The sequence below is a fragment of the Heteronotia binoei genome, unplaced genomic scaffold (assembly GCF_032191835.1).
Source record: "Heteronotia binoei isolate CCM8104 ecotype False Entrance Well unplaced genomic scaffold, APGP_CSIRO_Hbin_v1 ptg000314l, whole genome shotgun sequence".
In the NCBI taxonomy this organism is placed as follows: domain Eukaryota; kingdom Metazoa; phylum Chordata; class Lepidosauria; order Squamata; family Gekkonidae; genus Heteronotia; species Heteronotia binoei.
Genome location: NW_026800014.1, coordinates 1,336,776 through 1,349,640, shown reverse-complemented (window position 1 = coordinate 1,349,640; position 12,865 = coordinate 1,336,776).

Genomic DNA, 12,865 nt, shown 5'->3' with positions numbered 1-12,865 from the left:
GGGGCTATGTTTGAGGTAGAGGCACCAAATTTTTAGTATAGCATCTAGTACCTCTCCCCGAAATACCCACCAAGTTTCAAAATGATTGGACCAGGGGGTCCAATTCTATGAGCCCCCAAAAATGGTGCCCCTATCCTTCATTATTTCCTATGGAAGAAAGGCATTTAAAAAGGTGTGCTGTCCCTTTAAATGTGATGGCCAGAACTTCCTTGGCATTCAATTATGCTTGTCACATCCTTGTTTGAGAGAGCCAGTTTGGTGTAGTGGTTAAGTGTGTGGACTCTTATCTGGGAGAACCGGGTTTGATTCCCCACTCCTCCACTTGCACCTGCTAGCATGGCCTTGGGTCAGCCATAGCTCTGGCAGAGGTTGTCCTTGAAAGGGCAGCTGCTGTGAGAGCCCTCTCCAGCCCCACCCACCTCACAGGGTGTCTGTTGTGGGGGAGGAAGGTCAAGGAGATTGTGAGCCGCTCTGAGACTCTTCAGAGTGGAGGGCGGGATATAAATCCAATATCTTCATCTTCTTCTTCTTCCTGGCTCCACCCCCAATGTCTTCTGGCTCCACCCCCAAAGTCCCCAGATATTTCTTGAATTGGACTTGGCAACCCTAATTGAACTCCAAGGGAGTTCTGGCCATCACATTTAAAGAACCAGCACACCTTTTTAAATGCCTTTCTTCCATAGGAAATAATGAAGGATAGGGGCACATTCTTTTGGGGCTCATAGAATTGGACCCCTTGGTCCAATTGTTTTGAAACTTGGGGGGTATTTTGGGGAGAGGCCCTAAATACTATACTGAAAAGTTGGCGCATTTACCTCAAAAAACAGCCCCCCCCCAGAGCCCCCAATACCTCCAGATCAATTTCCCATTATACCCTATGAGAATCGATCTCCACATAATGAAGTGCCCAACAGACATTTCCTTCCCTCTCTCTCCCCTTCCCCCCACCCCTGTTTCTGGCAACTCTGAAGTGAGGGATTGGCATCTCTACTCACAAGTTGCCTGCCAACTTCTTAAAAGTAACACAGACTCACCATCCCAAGAGGAAACCTTTCCAATCGGAGACTGAAGCCTCTGGAGGTGGAAAGTCACATGGTGGCTTTGGGGGCTGGACTTCCCCCCACCATCCAGCTGACTGGGGGCAGGAAGGAGCCTGAGAAAGTGGAAGAATCCCTGCTAGGATCTGGGGATTGGCAAGCCTAGCAAAGGCTGTTTCTCCTCCTAGGTTGTTCAGCAGAGAAACTTTCTGCAGAGCAGCCCTAGAGTCTAAGTTCCAATTAGTGTGCCATAAACTGACACAGAGGCAGTGTAGCAACACTCTGGTCCAGATCAGCAGCATGGGCCAAAAAATTCACAGCTTATATAGGCTCCAATGACCCCATAACAGATCTACTGGGTCATTTACTGTCAACAATTCTCACAGCTAACTGTAAACAATTTCAGCTAACTCAAAACAATCATGGCTGAGATTGTCCCCAGTTCACTTCTGCCTTTCACCCATTTTCTCGGTCTTTGCAAACAGCTGCTCTCTCCATCTTGTTTCCTCTGTGCCACATAAGGATATTTACCATATATGGTACTTCCTGCTTGAAGAGGCAGCTTGAACCTTCACCCAGTTACTCCGTCTAGCCCTAATATAGATGCCCTATGGAGCTGAAAGACTGAGACCTCTAGTGGCCAAATCCCATCATTGCATCCAAAATAATTGTGAAAGCCAACTCAAAGAGAAATATAGAAATTTAAGGTGTTAGTGCCCATTTCATAAGAGACCCAACCCAAAATCCCGTGACAGGCTGCTAGTTCTAGGTTCTGTGGTGAAGTCTGAGGAGGGCAGAGAACTCAGGCCTTCAGAGTGGGACCTGCCACACCCAGGTTCTTGCTGTGTGAGCTGACTGGGTGATTTTGAACCAGTCACAGACTTCCAGCCTAACCTGCCTCATGGGGTTGTGAGAGGAGAATTATGTAAGCTGCCTTGCCCCCCCCCCCCAGCTTATGTAGAGGCTGCAGGGGAAGGCGGTGGAAAGCTGAAGTCAGAGGAGCAGATAAAGGGAAGGCGATAGGGTTGAAGCGCCGGGACGGAGGCAGCGGATCACCTCCCCCCGGAAGGTACGTATGGTACCTTCGCTCCATAAGACGCACACACTTCCCCCCCACTTTTTTGGGAGGAAAAAGTGCGTCTTATGGTGCGAAAAATACGGTAATTTTAAAAGTATGATGGGAGTAAGGTGACAATTATAATTCAAGAAGCATGTTAAAATAGATGCTGAGCTGATATAATTTAATACACCTTCCAGTGATGTCAGGGGTGTGTGACATATGGAAAGAGTTATGCAAATGAGTTGTGTTAATGAGCTCAGGCACCTCTTCTACAAAATGACCCCTGCTCTCACTCCTCCCCAGCCTCTCATTTTTCTACCTCCCTTCTGTTCTTTCTCTCATTCTTTCTCTGTATCTCTGCCTTTCTGTCTTTTTATTTCATTCTGGCTGCGATCACACGCACTAAATAATGCACTTTCAATTAGGGTTGCCAGGTCCAATTCAAGAAATATATGGGGACTTTGGGCGTGGAGCCAGGAGATTTTGGAAGTGGAGCCAGGAGGCATCAGGGTGGAGCCAGGAGCAATTGTGTGACAAGCATAACTGAACTGCAAAGGGAGTTCTGGCCATCACATTTAAAGGGAACACACACCTTTTAAATGCCTTCCCTCCATTGGAAATAATGAAAGATAGGGGCACTTTTTGGCTCAGAGAATTGGATCCCCTGATCAAATATTTTTAAAACTTGGAGTGTTTTGAGGAGAGGCACCAAATGCTATGCTACAAATTTAGTGCTTTTACCTCAAAAAACAACTCCCCTAGAGCCCCAGATACCCACAGATCAATGCTCCATTATACCCTATGGGAATTGGTCTCCGTAGGGAATAATGGAGTACCCAGCATACATTCCCCCTCCCACTGCTTTCTGATGACCCTGAGGGCCTCCAAACTGGGGGATCCCCTGCCCCCACCTGGGGATTAGCAATCCAACTTTCAATTCACTTCCAACTGGATTTTACTATGTGAACTAGCAAAATCCAGATGGAAAGTGCTTTGAAACTGAATTGAAGCTGCATTATTTAACATGTGTGATTGCAGTCTCTCTCTGTCTTTCTTTCTTTTTGCCTTCCTTCCATTTCTCTTTGACTGTTTCTACACTTAGCAGAAAATCCTGTCTTTGTGCATATTTAAAAGTAATCAACTACATCGCATATTGCTGTCACTTCTGTATTGCTTTGCATTTTCTTAAGTCTTCTACATTTATTTTTTTAATGGGCAACGAAAGTGCTTTCATCCTGAAGACGCCCTGCAGTTCTCAAGAGTACTTTTGAACATGTTTTCCTGAACATGCAGATCTAAGATGTAATTGTAGAATTTTCCCTCCGACTTTTAAAACTTCTCTGCAAAGCCCCGTCCATCATTCACTTGTGAGAGCACTGATTCAGGAAGTCACTAGGTGCGCTGCTCAGAGGTGCGTCAATGTGTGCTCTTCTCCAAGCAGGGCTTCCCTCGCAAGAAAAGCTCAGAGGAGACTGTGCCCCACCCGGCTGCTCTCACCTTCAAGGTGAAGGCAGCCAGGTGGGGCATCGGTGCAGCTTCTCCTGAGCCAGGCTTCCCTTGCAAGGGAGGCCCAACTCAGAAGAGAACATGCCCTGCATGGCTGCTCTTGCCTTCAAGGTGAACACAGCCAGGTGGGACATCAGCATGGCTTCCCGTGCATAACTTGAAGGAGAATGCTTCCGCAGTGTGCTCTCAGAGATGCTTTGTGCCTCCAAGAGCTCACTGTGCAGACCCGGCTCGGCTGGTGCCTGCTCACCCCTCCTTCTACAACACTGCATCTGCTCTCCCAGTGGAAGGGGAGGGCAGGGCAGGCACAGGTGGGGGGCACAGGACTGGTGCCAGCCTTGGGTGCCCAAGGCCCTCGCACCGGTCCTGTCAGGGTCCTGGGCAGGCAAAAGAGGTGCTGGCAAAGGAAGGCAGCCTCCAAGTGGCGGAGAGGTGCCCACCTCCCCACCCCCGTGTGCACTGCCCCATAGGCGGCAGGAATTCTTGCTTGGGGCTTCCTTCTTTTCAAATATAGAAGTAAAACTCTGCAAAAGCTGAGGAGCATATTTTTAAATGTAGCAGCATTTTGAATGATACAAGTTTGTAGCAGGTGGATTTAGTGCTCAGCAGATCTGGAGCAAAGCTGAATGGAGAAAGGGCCTTTCTCTCAGTCTTTTCTCCCCATCTTTTCCCTACCATTCTCTCTCTCTCTCCCTCATTCTTTTTCTCTATCTTCCTTCCATCCTGCCACCTACACCTTCATCACCCCCCCTCCCAAATATTTTTTCTAGGGCCCGTTGTATTTCTTCCTACAATGGGCTTTACTGCTAATATGTTATAACAGCTCTACAGCAGCATAACAGCAAGACTGCACAGCAGCACAGCAGTACAGCAAAGGGATGCCAATTTATAGAATCATAACGTTGGAATGGACCTCTAGGTCCAACCTCCTGCACAATGCAGGAAACTCACAAACACCTCCCCCCTTAAATTCACAGTATCTTCATCGCTGTCAGGCAGCCATCTAGCCTCTGTTTAAAAACCTCTAAGGAAGGAGAGCCCACCACCTCTCGAGGAAGCCTGTTCCACTGAGGAACTGCTCTAACGGTCAGGAAGTTCTTCCTAATGTTGAGTCGGAAACTCTTTTGATTTAATTTCAACTTGTTGGTTCTGGTCCTACTTTCTGGGGCCACAGAAAACAATTCCACCCCATCCTCTATATGACAGCCCTTCAAGTACTTGAAGATGATGATCGTATCACCTCTCAGCCGCCTCTTCTCCAGGCTAAACATCCCCAGCTCCTTCAACCTTTCTTCATAGGTCTCCAGACCCCTCACCATCTTTGTCACCCTTCTTTGTACCCCAGCTCCTTCAACCTTTCTTCATAGAACTTGGTCTCCAGACCCCTCACCATCTTTGTCACCCTTCTTTGTACCTGTTCCAGCTTGTCTATATCCTTCTTAAAATGTGGTGTCCAAAACTGAACACAATACTCTAGGTGAGGTCTTACCAGAGCAGAGTAAAGCGATACCATCACATCACGTGATCTGGACAATACACTTCTGTTGATACAGTCCAAAATTGCATTTCCGTTTTTAGCCGCCACATCCCACTGTTGACTCATGTTCAACATATAGTTCACTAAGACCCTAGATCCTTTTTGCATGTACTCCTGCTAAGACAAGTCTCCCCCATCCTATAACCATGCATTAGATTTTTCCTACCTAAATGTAGAACTTTACATTTATCCCTGTTAAAATTCATTTTATTAGTTTTAGCCCAGTTTTCCAGCCTGTCAAGATTATCCTATATCCTGTTTCTGTCTTCTACTGTATTTCAACCCCTCCCAATTGAGTGTCATCTGCAAATTTAATAAGCATTCCCTCTATTCCTTCATCCAAATCACTGATAAGGATGTTGAACAAAACAGGCCCCAGGACAGACCCTTGAAGCACTCCACTTGTCATTCCTCTCCAAAAGGATAAGGAACCATTCACAAGCACTCTTTGGTGCGATCTGTCAACCAGTTACAGATCCACCTAACGGTAACAGGATCCAAACCACATTTTACCAACTTGTCAACAGGGACAGTATGTGGAACCTTATCAAAAGCTTTACTGAAATCAAGATAAACGATGTCTACAGCATTCCCCTGATCCAGCAAGGTAGTCACTTTCTCAAAAAAAGAGATCAGGTTCGTCTGATATGATTTGTTGAGAAGCCCATGCTGGCTCTTAGTAATCACACCCATCCTTTCTAAATGTTCCAGGACCAACTGTTTGATTATTTGTTCTAAAACTTTTCCAGGTTTAGACATCAAGCTGACAGGTTGATAGTTACCCGGATCATCTTTTTTTCCCTTTCTTGAAGATGTGGACAACATTTGCCCACCTCCAATCTTCCGGCACCTCTCCACTTCTCCAAGAATTCTCAAAAATAATAGCCAAAGGCTCAGAAATTACATCTGCAAGCTCTTTTAGGATCCTTTACTTGAGCAGGGCTGTGAATGGCCAGGAAATGCTGTCCTGATGCCTCTGAGGGATCCCACTGGAAGGGGAAAAAGTCTTCTCACATTGCCCAGGAAATCAGGTGATTCCAAGAAAAACAAGAGGAGAAGCACTGCTGCAACTGGCTATTCAGGTTCAGGGGTTTTTTTTGTAAATGAGCTGTTCACTGAAAATATGGAAGACTAGGTGGATTGGAGGGGCAAAGTGTATAGTGGAGCAGCAACTTTTCTCTTCCAAAGCAAGTACATAATGGATGATGGGAAGCAAATAAAGCTGTAAGTTTAGGTACACTGTTATTAGCCTATCTGACCCACTGAAGTGGGATTTACTTTTGAGCAATCATGCTGCTTGCCTTTCTTTTTCAACCAACTATTGAGAATGCTTGTGGACAGAAGCTTGCAAAACTTTGGACAGACAGAGGATGTCTATTCATATCAGAGAATGAACATTTGAGCTAGGTCCTAGCCCGTTACTTATTAAGTAATGGGCTAGGACCTAGCTCATCAATCCCTGTCATTTCCAGTTAAGGAATCAGGTAGTACATTATGTGAAAGATATCTGCTTAATACCCTGGAAGACCACTGCCAGTCTGAATAGACAATAATAACCTTGAGGGACCAATGGCCTGATTCAGTATAAGGAAGCTTCATGTATACACACAAACACTATCTAATGTTGATTGGAAAACCTTTTTTATTTATTAAGTAGGAGTATGAAGCTGGTTGACCTGGATAACCCAGGCTATTCCAATTTTGTTAGATCTCAGAAGATAAACTGGATCGTTATTTGGATGGAAAGACACCCACCAAGGAATTCCAGGGTTCCTAGGCAGAAGCGAGTAATGGCAGACCACCTCTGAATGTTTCTTGCTTTGAAAATGCTATGGGGTTGCCATAAGTCAGCTGTGACTTGATGGCAAAAATAAAACAAAACTAAGACAAGATAGACCTGGTCAGAAAAATATGGAGAAATGACATGAATTCTATTGATTATCTACTCTATGTTTAGTAAGAAACTTGAACTTTCCATGCTTAGGCAAAAAGGTAGCTACATAGAGTCATATCAAATGATGTGTATTGTACAATAGAATTTAATGCTATCAATAACAACTAATAATAGCAACATTTTATGACCCTTTGTTTGATAACATTTTATCACTTTATTGATAACACTTTATTTGATAAACAATGGCATACTACATGTCATTCAGTGAGTTCTATATTGAGAAAAGACCCTATATAAACCTATATATGGTTATTCCCATGCGGGTGCTGGTGGATTCAGAGCTTGGTCAATTTGCCTCCTCACCTCTTGGGTCATAAATGCGTTGTTTGCCTGCATTTCTTCATGGATATTATGAGCCATCTCCACCATTTCAAACCTCATGAGTTGGAGGAAGTCCCGTGGGTCAGGATCTTGGTCCTTGTCCTCCTCATCAGGAACCGGATCGATGCCTTGGTGTTCTCGGCTATTGCCTCTGCTCATTTCCAATGTCCCCGGGTCTCCTTCTTCCCCTATTCTAGGGCGTAGTGGTGGAAGTTCCAAGATCGCTTCTCTGCGCCCATGTCTCTCGTCCATCAGAGTAGTTGACCGGCATGGACCCCAATCTTTTGGGGTGATGGATAGGCGCTGTATGTGCAGCGGGGATCCTCTCCCGGCTTGCCACCGTGTGTCAAGTACGTGCCATCGGGGTTGCCTTGGGATTGCTCCAGTTCTCAGATCCTCTTCAGCTGGTGTCTCTGGCCTGTTGGGGGCTTCTCAGTTGTCTCCACCATGGCATTAAAAAGTCTCTAAATTTGGTTAAGTCCCCAGGTGGGAGTATTTCCAAAATGTCAAGCCCCAAGATTCCAAATAATGAAGTCCTTTCTTTTGTTTCAAATATACTTGTTTATTTAGGAATTCAAAAGCACTCCAAGGAACATGGTCCTTGGAAATACTGAGATACCAGAGGTTGCTTGGTTACTATATAGGATATCAGGGCTGTGCTGATTCAGGCAAAGTCCACAAACTTTTAAATGACACTTGCGCTGAGGTAACTTTAATGGTGGCTAGATTTCTCCAACAGGCCATGGAAATACGACAAAGAATGCTTCTGGAATGACCACATTTTATTTGTTTCAATTATTTAATTTGGCTAAACTCGACTCATATATATTTTACTTATTTTATGTATTTTAGCTCCCTATGTACTCTATAATCTAGGATTTTATATTATTTATATTGCTATTTTACTGCTAAATCTGTTTTATGCCAATAAAGGCTTGCTATTTGCTATAGGGTATCATAACTGTTACAAAAGGCACTTCATTCAAATCTACGGTTCAAAGGGTACAGCAATAACTATCATTTTCACTACAAAAGCATTCTCACACTACATGTCAGGCTCTGTTCATATACAATATTGCTAAACGCTGTTACTAACCATATTGATTAATGCCTAGAAACGCTCACTAACACAGGGACCGGGATAGTAACGAGGGAGGGGGGAAAAGTAGAGAGTAGCTTCCCAGGAATATCAAAGGTTGCCAAGGTCTCTTTGAAGTAGACAGTATGTGCCAGATTCTCACCTCCTCCTCAGAGGCAGCAAGGACATTGCCTCCGGGAAATGTAACCACCAACTGAAAAGATAAGGGGGGAGCACTGGGAAAATTCTCACATGCAAAAGCAACCTTTTGTTTTGGGAAATGAGGGGGTAGAAGCAATCGCTTTGATGTAGTATGTTAAATGCCAGTGATTCGAACTGATCTCCATCAGTTCCAATGCCTGCCAAGCCTGGAGTAACTCTGAAGTATCCAATAAATGAAACTTTGTTTCAAAACACCAAGTCTGCTTACTTGTGAGCTTCAATGAACCCCCGCCTGACACTACAGAGCGAACTGAGAAGGAGCCTGTGAATTTTAGGGAGTGCATCCTTTAGACACAGCATGCCTTCCCCAGTAATGTAAACATTCTTTTGCCAGATGGTGAGGCTTATGTGGTTGCTAGGTTGTAAATAATGGGGAAGGACCAGAGTATTAACATGACATTTGTTTAGCCATCTTATATTAAAATAACTGGGCTTGACAGTCAAGCTTCCAGCCAAGTTCATGGTAATTGGAAATTATTTTGCCACATAGCAGACATTGCAAAGATCTCATGGTGAGGTTTTCTAATGGGCTACCATGTTCTGGGGCATCTGAAGTTTCCAGGTCATTGTCAAGGCCAATCATATGATCTAGCTCAATACTCCCGCTAAGCTGTGGAGTCTTGTGAATGAAAATTCTACTTTGTGAGCTACTGGCATTAAAATTGTGAGCTACTGCATAAATTAGATTGCTCTGGGGCCATTTTTCCTGAGCTAAGACAAAGGCTAAACAGAGGCTAAAAGACAGAGGCTAAAAAACAGTGAGCTAGCTCACACTAAGCTTAGAGGGAACACTGGTCCAATTACATGCTATAATGTATGTGAGTCCATCCTGGGGACTCAAAGCCATATTGCATTTGTAATATTATTATGGTGGAGGAGGAACATATTTAAAGGCCTTTTCCAACGAAGCAAAGAATAAGTTTAAGTTCTTGTTGTGCATTTTTTTTCAGGGGGGGGAATTGGGGAAAGAACTGGGAATATTTGCAATCAAAATAAAATGCTCCCCACACCATAAGATAAATGCCTAACCAGCAACTAATTTTAACAAATCTAGCTCTTTTTTTAATGGTGCACAATAAGCATGGGTTAATGTAATGTAAAGATCATGCTCCTTTTTATCTTATCATGACAACAGAAAGGAAAAAAGGATATAAAATGCTTCCAGTAATTCTACATTCAGGGCCAAAATGAAACTGAAGGGCTATAAATTACCACTTGTGCTCCTCTCAGGTTACATAATTTTGGAATATGAACATATTGATGTTCTCTGTATGATACCTCCAGAATGAAATCCAGAGGAATTAATGCATTTTTATCACTAACATCTAAGTTATGACTTTATGGAGGTGAGTACAGTCAAGAAAAATTCATTAAATTGTTTAAGGAAAGATATTCTAACATTCCTGGAAAGCAGAATGCTGAGAACAAATTCTTTGGGTAGACAAATAATAAACTTTTATATTCTTGCAAGCATAAGCTCTGACATGCCAGCAATGGCACTGAAAAATGAGGAGTACTGATGTTTATTGTTAAAACTTGGAAAGGACTTTAGGCACCTGATATTTATAGGGTGGTCTTTGTCTATTTCTATAAAAGCAAAGATTTTCTTCCTTCCTTTCTACCTTTTCCATCCATTACCTGCAAGCTCAATCACTAAGAACATTTTCTAATACGATTTGGTGATTCATTTACATGACTCTTTTATATGGCAACTCTGCCATGACATTTTGATGTGAAGATTCATGTGAAATGTCTTATAAAGGGACTAGCACACGTGGGACTGCCATGCTGTATACTCAGCAAATCAATTGTCACACCTGGATGTATGCACAAAAAAGCAAGCTTGCTTGGATGAGAAGGTGGTGCCAGGAGGAAGGGTTCAGATTTGTCAGACACTGAGAAATTTTCTGGGACAAGCTGAACCTATTAAAAAGAGATGGGCTTCACTTGAATACAAAGGGAACCAGGTGGCTATTGATAAATATCAAAAAAGTGGCAGAGTAGCTTTTAAGCTAAAACCACGGTGAAAGCTGACAGTTCAGGACATGTCAGTCCACAGGGATGATTGCATAAACACTAAAGGGAATATTGACAGGAGCATAATAGAACTTGGGAGTGAGGGGACGATGGTGACTGAGGGCCATCTGTGGCAACTAAGGGGATGAGAGAAGTGTGGGTTACTCAAGAGGTAAACACATTATAGATGTCTATATACCAGTGCTAGAAGTCTCTGAGGCAAGATGGGGAAGCTGGAGTGCTTGGTGTTCGATGACAATTTAGATACAATAGATAGAAACATGGTAGAATGGGGAAAATCTTTGTGATGCAGTCATTCCTGGGTATAAGCTCTACGGGCAGGAAAGGGAGGACAAATTAGTGTTGTTGTTTTGTACATCAAAGAGGGCATAGAATCAAATAAGTTAGAAAATACCAGGGGAATTAACTCCCCAACAGAAATGATAGGGGTACAAATACTGGGTCCAAAGTGTTACTTAAAAGTGGGGGTGATGTGAGCTCACCTGATCAAACCCATGACACTGATCTTGAGATGGAGAAGGAAATAAGGGAGGTGACTAAAGCAGATAATATTATACTGGGAAACTACCCTCACGTTGACTGTTAAACTCGTGCCCAAGACATGCTGTAGAAATGAGATTCCTAGACATCATAAATGACTGCACTGGAGCAGCTGGCCAGAGAGCCAAGCCAAAAGGTAGCAATCTTGAACTTGGTTCTGAGAGTGTCTCAAGATGTGGTTAGAGATGTAGAAGTTGTTAAAACAGTTGGGAACAGTGACTACAATGCTATTAAATTCAGCATTCAGGTCAATGGAAAGTTACCCCTAACCAAGCCTCAGATTCAGCAGGAGCTCACAGGAGCACAGCTCCTGAACCTTTTTGGGGGTTCCTCCTCTTCCTTCCCACCTTGCCTATTGAATAGTAGGTGCAGCTGTATAACAATCCCTTGATGAGCTCCACCACCTATTTTTCTAGACAACAACCTTTGTCCCTAACATCCAAAACTGTGACATTTGATTTCAAAGCAGGCAACTTTACAAAAATTAGTGGAATGGTTAAAAAAAGAAGCTATACAGGAAACACAAGAGAGTCAAACCCCTACATGATGCTTGGAAGCTATTTAAAATCACAATAATTGAAGCCCAAATAGAATGCATTCCACAGGTTAGAAAAGGAACTGTGAAGCCTAAAAGAAAGTCTGCATGGTTTACAATGCAAGTCAAGGAAGCTATAAAAAGTAAAGAAACTTTTTTTTTAAAAAAATGGAAAGTTTACTCCAATGTTACCCTAAGTGGTTGTGAGGATCTCCTGAGTATGTTGGGAGAATTAGCTAGGAGACCCCAGACAAGCAAGAAGGGGTAACAAGCAGGATCTCCACCTATGTTTATGAGGATTTCTCCCTCAGTAGAACTCTCAAATAAATCAGGAGTAGTAAATAGCCCCCACGCATAATTAATGAAGGGGGCGTGGCCAGTGACATCACTTCCAGCAACATCACCAGAAGCTGTGTCAACCCATGCATAATTAATGAAGGGGGCATGGCCAGTGATGTCACATCCGGTGGCGTTACCGGAAACTGTCAACCCATGCATAATTAATGAAGGGGGCATGGCCAGTGACGTCACATCCGGTGATGTCACCGGAAGCTGCACCATCAGGGCCAAGACCCTAATGACATCACCCAGGTCATGACCCCACCCCCACGTGACCTAGCCCCGCGAATCACCATCTATGCTCCACCATGACGTAGCTGCCCCGCATAATTAATTAAGCTCCTCCTCCAGGTCATGACCCCACCCCATGTGACCTAGCCCCGCCAATCACCATCTATGCCCCACCATGACGTAGCTACCCCGCATAATTAATTAAGCACCTCCTCCAGGAAATGACCTTACTGACTCACACCACATGACGTAGCCAGGCCAATCAGCGTCTACGTCCACCCCGCTGTGATGTAGCACCCCTGCATATTAATTGAGCAGGCTGGAAATCACATGTGCAGCCCCCTCCCCTGCCCCCTTCTCCAGCGCCACCCACTGCAGCATCATTGAGCTTCCGCCTGTGGCACCCCACCCCCGGAAATTGGGGGCCGCCACTGAGAAGGACTGAGTAGGTCCATGTGACCCCTCTAA